General features: G+C 36.2%; 1 pseudogene; it reads right to left on the bottom strand.

Moving 5' to 3' along the window:
* Positions 1–556: 556 nt before the first annotated feature.
* Positions 557–6,599, bottom strand: LOC144374848 (DNA polymerase epsilon subunit 4-like; annotated as a pseudogene).
* Positions 6,600–10,736: the final 4,137 nt, after the last annotated feature.

Here is a 10,736-nt window from a genome sequence, read left to right as displayed (position 1 = left end):
AGGCACTGATACATGGACAAATCTTAGAAAAAATAAACAAAACAATCTACATGAACAATAATATAGTTATGGTACTAATGATTTAATATAACTTATTGGTATAAATAAACATGACCACTTAAAAGAAAAAAAAAGAAAAAAATCTACATGAAAAATGCCAGCCACATAAGCACAAAAGATTTCATATTATGTGATTCCAATCATTGAAAATGTTCAAAATTCATTGGTGATAGTTGCACATCATCTGTTACTATACTAAAAACCAATGAATTATGCACTTTGGTGAACAGTTTATGAATTATTTCTCAATTAAAAAAAATTAACTCATTTTCAATCTATGACTACTAAAGACAAATACTATTCTATAAATTCTGGAACCACATTATGGTGCAAAAGTGAACAAAGAACAAAAATAATAATAATAATAATAATAATAATAAAAGGACTGTGGTTTAAAATGGCTGGCAGTGAAGATCAGGAAGGTCTGTACCAGGGCATGGTGGCTTTCCAATCACAGGGCAAGAACAAAGGCAAGATCATGGAACACACTAGAATGAAGCTGATCAAAGACCTTTATTCTGGTCCTCATCATTCATTAAGCCACCTATGCAAATAATTTCTTCATCTCTGCCCCAAGCAGCAATAGCTGCATCCAGGGCTAAAGTGGAAGACAGACATAAGTAGTGGAAGACCTTATAAAGAAAAGTTATCAGGTAAGAGCTCTACTTATCCCAGCTCAAGTAAAGGTAGAGCAGGAAGATGTGCAGATGTGCAGAGATTCTGTTCTTCAAAGCTGAGGCCTGCAGAGAGGCAAGATGAGGAATGCAGTGAAGGCTCAAAAACTGCCCAGCTCAGCAATCAATCCAAAGTACCTAAAAATACAAAGAGCAATATGTAAAGCAAGGTACCTTGAGAGCAGGATTAGTGTAACAAACTGAGCAAAGTTAAAATAGAAAGGATGTTGGTACAAGCAGCAATTCTAATTTTGACGAATCTCTATCCAAAAGCTCCTCAGGGAAAAATATGATACTAAAGAGGGTGGGTAGTTAGAAATTAAGCATACCAATCTAGAGAATTAGAATTAGGTAGGTAAGGTTATAAATAACTGTTGTGTAACTAAACATACAGGGAAACCATACAAGGAGTAAGTGACATAAAATAAATGAGATAAGCTAAAAGAGTTTATAATCTTTTAGATAGTTCCAACTTAAGATGTGGGACTGAGCCCATAAATTTATATGCCCTGCCACCCAAAATTACATTCAAAAGAAAAAAAAAGGTTTAAAAAAGATATAAATCTGCAAAAAGGAATAGGGGCCTATGAGCAGTTAACAGATTCCAACAACAACAACAAAAAAAGTGAATTATCAAAATCTGGCTGAAGCAAGTTTTTAAATAAAGAAAAATGAGCCCAGAAGGAACACAGAGGGGGCTGCAGCTGAATAGGAAGCCCATCTGCCTAGAACCACAGGGAGGATCTAGACTCAGTCAACAAGAATTATAAAAGACCAGATAGGAAAATGAGATAATGACCCATGTTTCTCTATCACAAACTATTGCCCTCATATGTCCCTCTTAACTTTTTCTATGTGGTGAAGATATTTACACCTAACTTGGATGGGAGAATCACAGGGCTCTCTTCTAAAGAGCCAGACAGACCATCATTGGACACTAGGGCACCTCTACCAACACTGCTTCCACAACACAGCATTCTGTATACTGGCCTTTGGAAGCCCCAGGTTAACATCTAACCACAACTCTGCTCATTCTAAAGCAAAGCTGCCAGGCAAAAACCATCCCCACTGCACTACACACAGCTTCCAGTCTTCACATTCTATCATTCTTAAAAAGAATAAACATCATTGAGAATTTGAAGAAATCCTACACAAATAAAAAAGACCAAAATTTATTTTAAAAGTTTCTAGCATAAAACAGATAACTCAAGGCAAAGAACATAGTAAAAACAAGCCAGAAACACCTCTAATTTAAAAAGATAATAGCCTGCTTTTGACAATGACAACATCTTGCTGAGATCAACTAGTAAAGCTAAAATATATAAATATAAATATGGGCATGTATATATGTATACAAGTGTGTGTGTATGTGTATGTGTATGAGTATAAATGAGAGATCTTTTTTTAAGAGAGAGTGAGAGAGAGAGAGAGAGAGGGAGAGAGAGAGAGAAAATTTTTTTATTAGTTATTTTTTATTTCTCGGCAGACACAACATCTTTGTTTGTATGTGGTGCTGAGGATCGAACCCGGGCTGCACGCATGCCAGGCGAGCACGCTACTGCCTGAGCCACATCCCCAGCCCAAGAGAAGATCTTTAAGACATTAAAAAAAATCAAGAAAAGGCAAATTTAAAATCTAGAAAAGGCAGGGAACCAATCAATAGTCAAACCCCAAAGTCTGCCTGAGTGGGGAAGACTGGTAACCCACCCTTTTTTAAGCTAGAGTCCCATAATATTATACCCTCACAGTAACCAAAATTAAATCAGACTCCTCACTGACTTATAGCCCAGGGGTTACATCACCACTATGATGCAGAAAACTTCCAGTCTTAGATCTCATTAAGGAGGTACTGTACTGATAATGTTCCTATGTGTCTTGCTGGAGCAAAGAAAAATGTTCTTTAGAGAAAGATATCACCATAAAATCTCAAATTATCTAACAAATAATTTTTTTCCAGTGCAATGACCACTATGTAAAGACAGTACCAAAAGAAAGAACGGATAAAAAGACAAACTCAAAAGTCTAGATATTGGATTGGATATACTACAAAGTAAGAACTTCAAAAGGCTTTGGATATTAGATGGGATATTACACACGACATACTCTATAATAAACAACTACATTCACCACTTAAATAAATGAAATACAAGTTTCAGAGTATCCACAGAAAAACAAAGAGGTTTAAAGGAAATGAAAAGAACTGAAGAAAGAACCGAAAATTCCAAAACAAAAATTACACAGAACACATCATACAAAGGCAAAATTAGGGTTGGGCTTTTATGTATGTTTAGTGAAAATCCCAGAGAAAGTGCAGAGAAAGACCAAAGCAGAGTCAATGTCTAGAGAAACTGGCTGAGAATTTCCCAGAGCATATCCAAACTTCTGTCCATCAGAGTGAAATCTCAGAAAATCAAAGGCAAAGAGAAAATCTTAAAAAGGGATAAACTACCTTCAAAAGACAGACTGTGATTTCTCAACAAAAACAGTGGAAGCCAAAAAAAATGGTAAAAGAACAGCTAGAATTCTGAATTTAGCAGTAAAATCTTTTTGTATTTCCATTTCCCCCTCAAAAAAAAAAAAAAAAGAAAGAAAAGAGAAAGTTGAGAGTCAGCTACCAGTTACCTATACTAAAGAAAGCTCTAAAGGACTTATTTTGGGGAAAAGGATTAAAAATGGAGGGTAAGAAATACAAAAAGATCAAAAATTGTTGTAAGCATGTGAATAAACTCATATATTGTCTGTATCATACATCAATAACAATGTCTGATGTGGGCTGATAAAGACACATGGCAATAACAGCATGTTAATTTAAGGAATGAGGGTTTGTAAATGGCATTAATGGATTCTAAGATTCCATTTTGCTGAGGATGAGGGAAAAGATTCTAACTTTTGGCTTTGATAAATTAAGCATGCATATAGTAACTAATGGACGAACCCTAAAAGGATAGATATATACGACTTCCCAACAGATGGAAGGGGAAAAAAAAGGAATAATAATACAAAAGGCAGCATAAAATAGGACAAATGAAAAGCAGGAAAAATAAGATAGGAGATTTAAGTCCATTGTTATCACTAATTAAATTAGGCATAAATGAACTAAGTGCTCCAGTTAAAGGCAAAGATTGTCAGTATGAATTTAATATCACCAATTATACAGCACTTACAAAGATATGGAAATGTAAAAACAAAAAGATGGGAAAAAAACACATAAACACTAAAGAAAGCTGGCAAACTTTAATAACGAGACCAAATAGATTTTAAGGCAAAAGAACATTATTAGAAGTAACAATGGTAAATTTTTAAATATTAAAGGTTCTATCACGAGCAATATATAATGATTTTAAATTTGTATATTCCTAATTCCAGTTTTAAATCTATAATGAAAAATAGATCCAGAACCATAAGTGAAAATATTCTTCAGTCATAGTAGGAGACATTAATACACAACTCTCATTAATTGATACAGTAAGCAGACAAAAGAAATTCAGTAAGAATATAGAAAACATAAACTGTACAATGAGACTTGACATTGCACCCAACAACTGGAGACTACACTTTTTCTTCATTCATAGGCACCCACACACATAATACACCTACATACTGGATTAGTAACACATGAAACTAAAGAAATTATTTTTTAAAAAATAGGTTGAAAAAGAGGCTGAACAAACATCTACAAATTAAGAGATTACTCAAGATCTAGGCTTGAAGCTGGCCATGAAAAGGTATCTTCAAAGACATATAAAATACTACAACACAGGCCTAGTGTGATAAGGAGATGCAGAACATGGAATAAAAAGAATGAAATAAATGAAGAAAAGATTTCAGAAGGTAATGAAGCTTAAAGGAGGTAATGAGAACACCTTGTTAGGGTGAAGGTGAGAATGAACTGAGGGCACATGGATTCTGAAAAGCTATTCAATCAGAACATATGGATTTAAGGGTAAGACTTAGGAATTCAGTAGAAGAAATAGCTGAGAAAGCAGTTAAAATGTGGTACTTCAAATATTTCCTATTTTGATGACAAGATTTAGTTAGTACATGAGTTAACCTAAAATTCCTAAGAAAAAAATAGTTACAAGAAGTACAGAATATCAATGCAAATAATCAGTACACACAGACTGCTAAAGAAGAAAATGGACAGAAGTAACCTTTTAAATGTTGGCAATTGTTCCTGATGGCTAACATTATGATGAGGGAACAAAATTTGTATTTATTTACATTTAGGGATGGAAAACACAAGCAGGTACAAAACTTTCCAATTCATCTGAGTCCACCATGTGTCTTCATATTCCCTCTCCCTTCTTTATGGTTAGAAGTTTGCCAGAAGTTCTAACTCCCCAAGGGAAACTGACTATAAATAGAGTTAGCAAGTTTGTTTTCACTGTCCTAATAGGAAGTAAGGAGAAGAAACTATCCCTGTACAAATAAGAGAGAACCAAACATTTGTTTATAAGAGCTGAACTTGCATCTTTAGCATGAAAAAAACAGGTGGAAATGATTTTCCACTGATAAAAAGCTTACCTTCCAGAAAAGCAAAATCATCGACAGCTTCTATCGCATTATCTGAAACACAAGGAAAAGGGACACTTGACTGTGGTCATTTGGACATCAGCTCCAAATTAGCACAATCCACACAATGAAGGAGATGAGGCTTTATACAAATTTAGGCATTTATAAAATATGTCCCTTGCTGTCTTGAGATCTATTTCTGTTCCACCACTAAATCTTACATACTGGCTGCCTAATAGAGTAAAGTCAAGTCCAGGCAAATACTGTTCAATGAGAGGGGTAAATGTGAATCCTCCTACCATGTTGCTTTACTCTTGAATTTATTCTCTTTGTTCTGAAAGTTATCAGAGAAGAGTTTGGCAATATAGCAGGGAGTACAAGATACAGTATATGAAAACTTCAGACATGTGCAAGGGTTAGCAGCTGGATAGAGGGTCAGAAATCAAACACCTGCTTTGCCTTCTCAACCTGCAAAGGGAAAGCTTAACCCAGCCCTCCATTGTCTACTGCCAGATACTATAGAGATACTTTACCCAAATCTCTGCTCTGAAGGGTTTCCCTCTTTCCTTGTTAAGCACAACAGTAGGCATCTTTTGCAATGGTCTCCACAAACAGTTCCTGTCAAACAAATGAACAAATTAAAAAATCAATGGACTCCTGTTTTTGAAAGAAAAGAAGGTGAAGGGCTCAAGCAGGTGGGGAGGTTCTGAAACTTAAGACGGTACAGGACTTCACTAAGGTCATTCCAGTACCTCTTCCCCCAGAAGGCCACTACGTCCCTTCCCCCCTGCTCATAAATCCACTGTGTTCCTTTACTAGACTGCTACAGGTTGCATGTGAGCCAGGAGAGGTGCAAATTAAAGTTGATCTCTGCGCCCTCGTAAAGTGGTTAACAAAGCAATACAACACACGAAGGTGCGTGACACTCTTCTCCAACCTTCCCTGATTACACACGCCACGGACTGCAAACACCCCTTTCACTTTCCGGCTCAGCACAGCCCGCTCAGACCCTTTTTTTCCTCCTCCCCAAATTCCGCCAAACAGCCCCAAGCCCCGCCCCAAGGAAGCCACGCCCCTAGAACCACGCGCTGCCACCCCTAGTGCCCTTGCGCTCCCTTCGCAGCGGGGCTCGAGCCACAATGAAGATTGCTTTCTCTGCCACTAGCTTCACATCGGGTCCGCCTTCACCAAAGCCTTCATTGGCGCCAAAGGCAGCCTCGAGAGTCCAGCCCCGCCCCCCCGCCCCCCCCACTTCCCCCCCCCACTCTTCGGAGCTTGAGCTTGTGAGGCCGCTGCCTCCCCTCCAGGCCCCTTCTCCTCCCGGGGCGCCCCGCTTCCAGCCGCTGCCTCCATCCTGGCACTGAGTGTGCTGCGCAAGGCCGCCGACTGTGAGCTCGCAAGCGGCGCCGGCCCCTTCACCCACCGCCCCCACCCCACCCCACTAGGCTCCTGTCCTTCTTAGAACTGATCACAGTTATAATCCTGCATTTTCCTGTGTGATTATTAGAACGATGTTTGTCTCCTCCTCCTTCACCTCCAAATCAAAACCTCCATAAAGAAGATATTCCTGGGGCCTGGGGTTGGCTCAGTGGTAGAGCACTAGTCTAGCACATGTGAGGCCCTGAGTTCGATCCTCAGCACCACATAAAAATAAATTTAAAAATGAAGGTACAATACCTTTGTGTCCAACTACAACTAAAAAATTATAAAGAAAGAAGGTGTTCCCGCCTGATTTTGCTCATTGAGTCTTCAGTGTGGTACTGTAACTGGCACTTAGTAGGTGCTCAATACATATTTACTGGATGAATGAATCATTAACAGTGACTCACTTGGAATTGATGTCTCAAAAATAAAAAGCCTGTTAGAATTGTTATTTGAAAATGTCTACCAAAAGCCTCTAGTAATTCCCATAATGGGTTCTGTCCTTCCCTCAATCCTTAGAATCACGCCCTTGAACAATTAATTTAGCATTTTCTTACTTATTTTGTTTACTTTGATGGAGGGGAAAGGTAAAAGCATGAAATAAAGAAAAATATCTTTTATAACTTAAAAAAACAGAAAATAAGATAGATACTTGTAATGACACTTTTGGGTCATTTCCTTTGTTTGTTTAGTCTCCTTCTTTATATGAACAACAGACACAGTCAGAAGTTGAATTTGCCCCACACTCTCATCTGTGGAATCTGGTTTTTGGAAAAGTTTATGTGCAACCAGGAGAAGAGCCAAACACTAACTTAAATCACTTCCCAAAAATTCCGTTTTAGTTCAGCGGTCAAGAAGATTGGATTTTCTTATTCTCGAGAAATAATAGAATTATTATGAAGTATATGTAGTATTTAAGAAGTGTTCAAAAGAGAGTAAGGAAGTAGTAAATGTCAAGTTGTGTGACATTTCAGTTATGAATTAAACTGATATGTAGAAATATTTACCATATAAACAGTGTTAAGTATCATTTATTACACCACCAGTGCTTATAATTAGGAGCACTTTTTATGTTAAGCTTAATTCCAAGAGGCTTATTATGATTATTTTTGAACAAACTTAACTTTGAAATTGTTCTTGTAAAATATCTATCCAAGCTCTTTCATCCCATCATGGGCATGACATGTAGACTAAGGCCATGAAATTCAGGGACTTGTGAACCACAGCTATGATCACTTTGCCCAGCATTGGAAGCTCCTAAGAGGCTGAGAGAATGCTGGTGGCATGCATCAATACAAGTCCACAAATAACACTCTGGTCACTTGGAAGAGCAGTATGACGTTTTATCTCCTGAAAAATAACCAGAATTTCTCTGTCAATATTCTGTAGATCCTTGGTGAAGCAGACAAGAGTCAATGCTGCTGAAACAATAGTTGCCATCTTTGATGGATGCAGCCAGTCTACCACAAAGTTTTGGGGAGAAGAAATCTCATGAAGCATCCAGTAATTGTGAAGGTTCTTAAACAGAAGACATAAGGAGGAGTTCAAGGATATGGGACAGCTTCTGTGCTAGTGATCAAATAGAGGTACGATTCATTAAACATTACAAGTTCTTTTCAAAAAGAGAGAAAGGAGAGAAGGAGAAAGTTTTCCAGGGAAGGAGAGAGAAAGGAGAAAAACTATAAATAAGCAGTAAATTTATTCCTACTGTGAATCAGGCCTGACTTCCCACTAACATTATTTTTAGAAGTTGGATTTATTGGTCTCATGCTGATACAATTCAATAATTTTCTATAAGGGCATGACACCTGGTTCAAATCTTTCAAAATCGTGTTCAAAATCTTTCTTCTGATTCAATCTGTAGTAAGAAGCCATCCATCTCTATTATACACAAATGCAGCATTCTCAAAGAGAACTTTGAAATTCATTCCTTTACTAGTTCCTGCCCTCTAGAGTAGAGGACTAGGACCAAATGGAACTCAAGCAGACATTAGGAGTAAGGGCTGGGTAGCAATTTTGTATCAGGCAGTCAATCATTTGTACACTATTGTGATAGCTTCAAATTATGTCCATAAATTTTTTGACACTCCTATTTCAAAAAGTGGAGTCTGAAATCCCTCTCCTCAAGTGTATGCTGGACTCCATGACTAACTTTTAATAATAGATAATATGAAGAAGTGACCTGTATGCCCTTCAAGATTAGATCATAAAAGACATAGTGCACAAGAAGACTACAAGAGCTAATATATGAGTTCAGCAAGGTTACAAGATTCAGGATCAATATGAAAAATCAATTGTATTTTTAAACAACAGAAATGAACAGTCCAAAATTTAAGAAAATAATTCTATGTATAATCACATCAAATGAAAAAAATAATTCTTAAAAATGAATTTAACCAATCAAGTGAAAAATCTGCATACTAATCTTTTATAGTTAGGAATTTAAAGAACATCAAATTATCTTGGAAGATACCCTGTGTTCATAAATTGGAAGGCAATACTGTATAAATTGATCTAAGATTCAGTACAATTTCTATCAAAATTCCTGCTTGCTGTTTTCACAGAAATTGACATTCTTATCCTAAAATCCATATGTAAATGCAAGGAAACTAGAAAAGCCAAAACAATTTTGAAGAGGAAGAACAAAGTTAGAGGATTCACATATGTCAATTTCAAAACTCACTACAAAGCTATAGTAATACAGACTGAGCAGTATTGGCTTAAGGACAAGCATATAGATGAATGATATGAAAATGAAAACCCAGAAATAAACTTATACATTTATGATTAATTGACTTTCAACAAGGGCACCAAGACAATTCAATGAGCAATGCATAATCTTTTCAACAAACTGTGCTAGGGCAGCTGAATAACCAAATACAAAAGAATGAAATTGGGTTCTTATCCTACATCATATACAAAAAATTAACTCAAAATGAATCAAAGAATTGAAAAGAAGACCACAACTATAAAACTCTCAGAAGAAAACATGAATATAAATTTTATGACTTTGTATTTAGCAAAGAACCCTTAGACAAAAGCATCAAAAGCATGAGAAACAAGAAAAACCAGATAAATTGGACTTCATTAAAATTTTTAAATTTGTGCTTCAATGATGCTATTAAAAGGATAAAAAGACAAAATATTTGAAAAATCATATATTTAATAAAGGACTTGTACCTAGAATAGGATATTGGTGAAAAATAAACAGCTAATACAATAATAGATTTAAAAAAAAACCCAGTTTAAGAATGGGCACAGGATTTGTATAGACATTTCTCCAAAGAAGATATACAATTAAAAAATGCTGAATATCATTATTAATTAGAAAAGGAAAATACAAGTCAAAACCACAATGAAATACCACTTCTCACTAAGATGGCTATAACATCAATAAAAGAGAGAGAGAGAGAGAGAGAGAGAGAGAGAGAGAGAGAGAGAAAGACAAAAAGTATTGGTGAGTATATTGAGAAATTGGAACCCTCGCATATTTCTGGTCATATTTTCTGGTAGTGCAGCTACTTTGGAAAATAGATGGGCAATTTCTTTAAAAGTTTAACAGAGTTACCATATGACCAATCAATTCCATCCCTAGGTATATGCCCAAGAAAACTGAAAACATATGTCTGAGTAAAAACTTGTACACAGATATTCTTAGCAACATTCTTTATAATGTACAAAAGTAGAAACAGCCCAAATGTCCATGAACTTATGAACAGATAAACCAAGTGTGATCTATTCATACAATATAATATTGTTAGGCCATAAAAAGGAATGAAACACTGATACAAGTTGCGAAATGGACGAATCTTGAGAACATGCTAAATGAAAGAAACCAGACACAGAAGACCACATATCATAGGCAAACTCATTAAAATAAAAAGTAGATTGATGGTTGCCAAGTGCTGTGGGGAGGGAAAATGAGAAGTGACTGTCAGTGGATATGGAGTTTCTCTGAGGGACAATGAAAATATGCAAAAATTAGTGGTAATTATTGCACAACCTTGTAAATATACTAAAGGCCACTGAGTTTACACTTTAAAAGCATGAATGTTGTGATATGTAAAT

The sequence above is a fragment of the Ictidomys tridecemlineatus genome, unplaced genomic scaffold, assembly GCF_052094955.1.
Source record: "Ictidomys tridecemlineatus isolate mIctTri1 unplaced genomic scaffold, mIctTri1.hap1 Scaffold_91, whole genome shotgun sequence".
Lineage (NCBI taxonomy): Eukaryota > Metazoa > Chordata > Mammalia > Rodentia > Sciuridae > Ictidomys > Ictidomys tridecemlineatus.
This window is presented reverse-complemented; position numbering and strand designations above follow the sequence as displayed.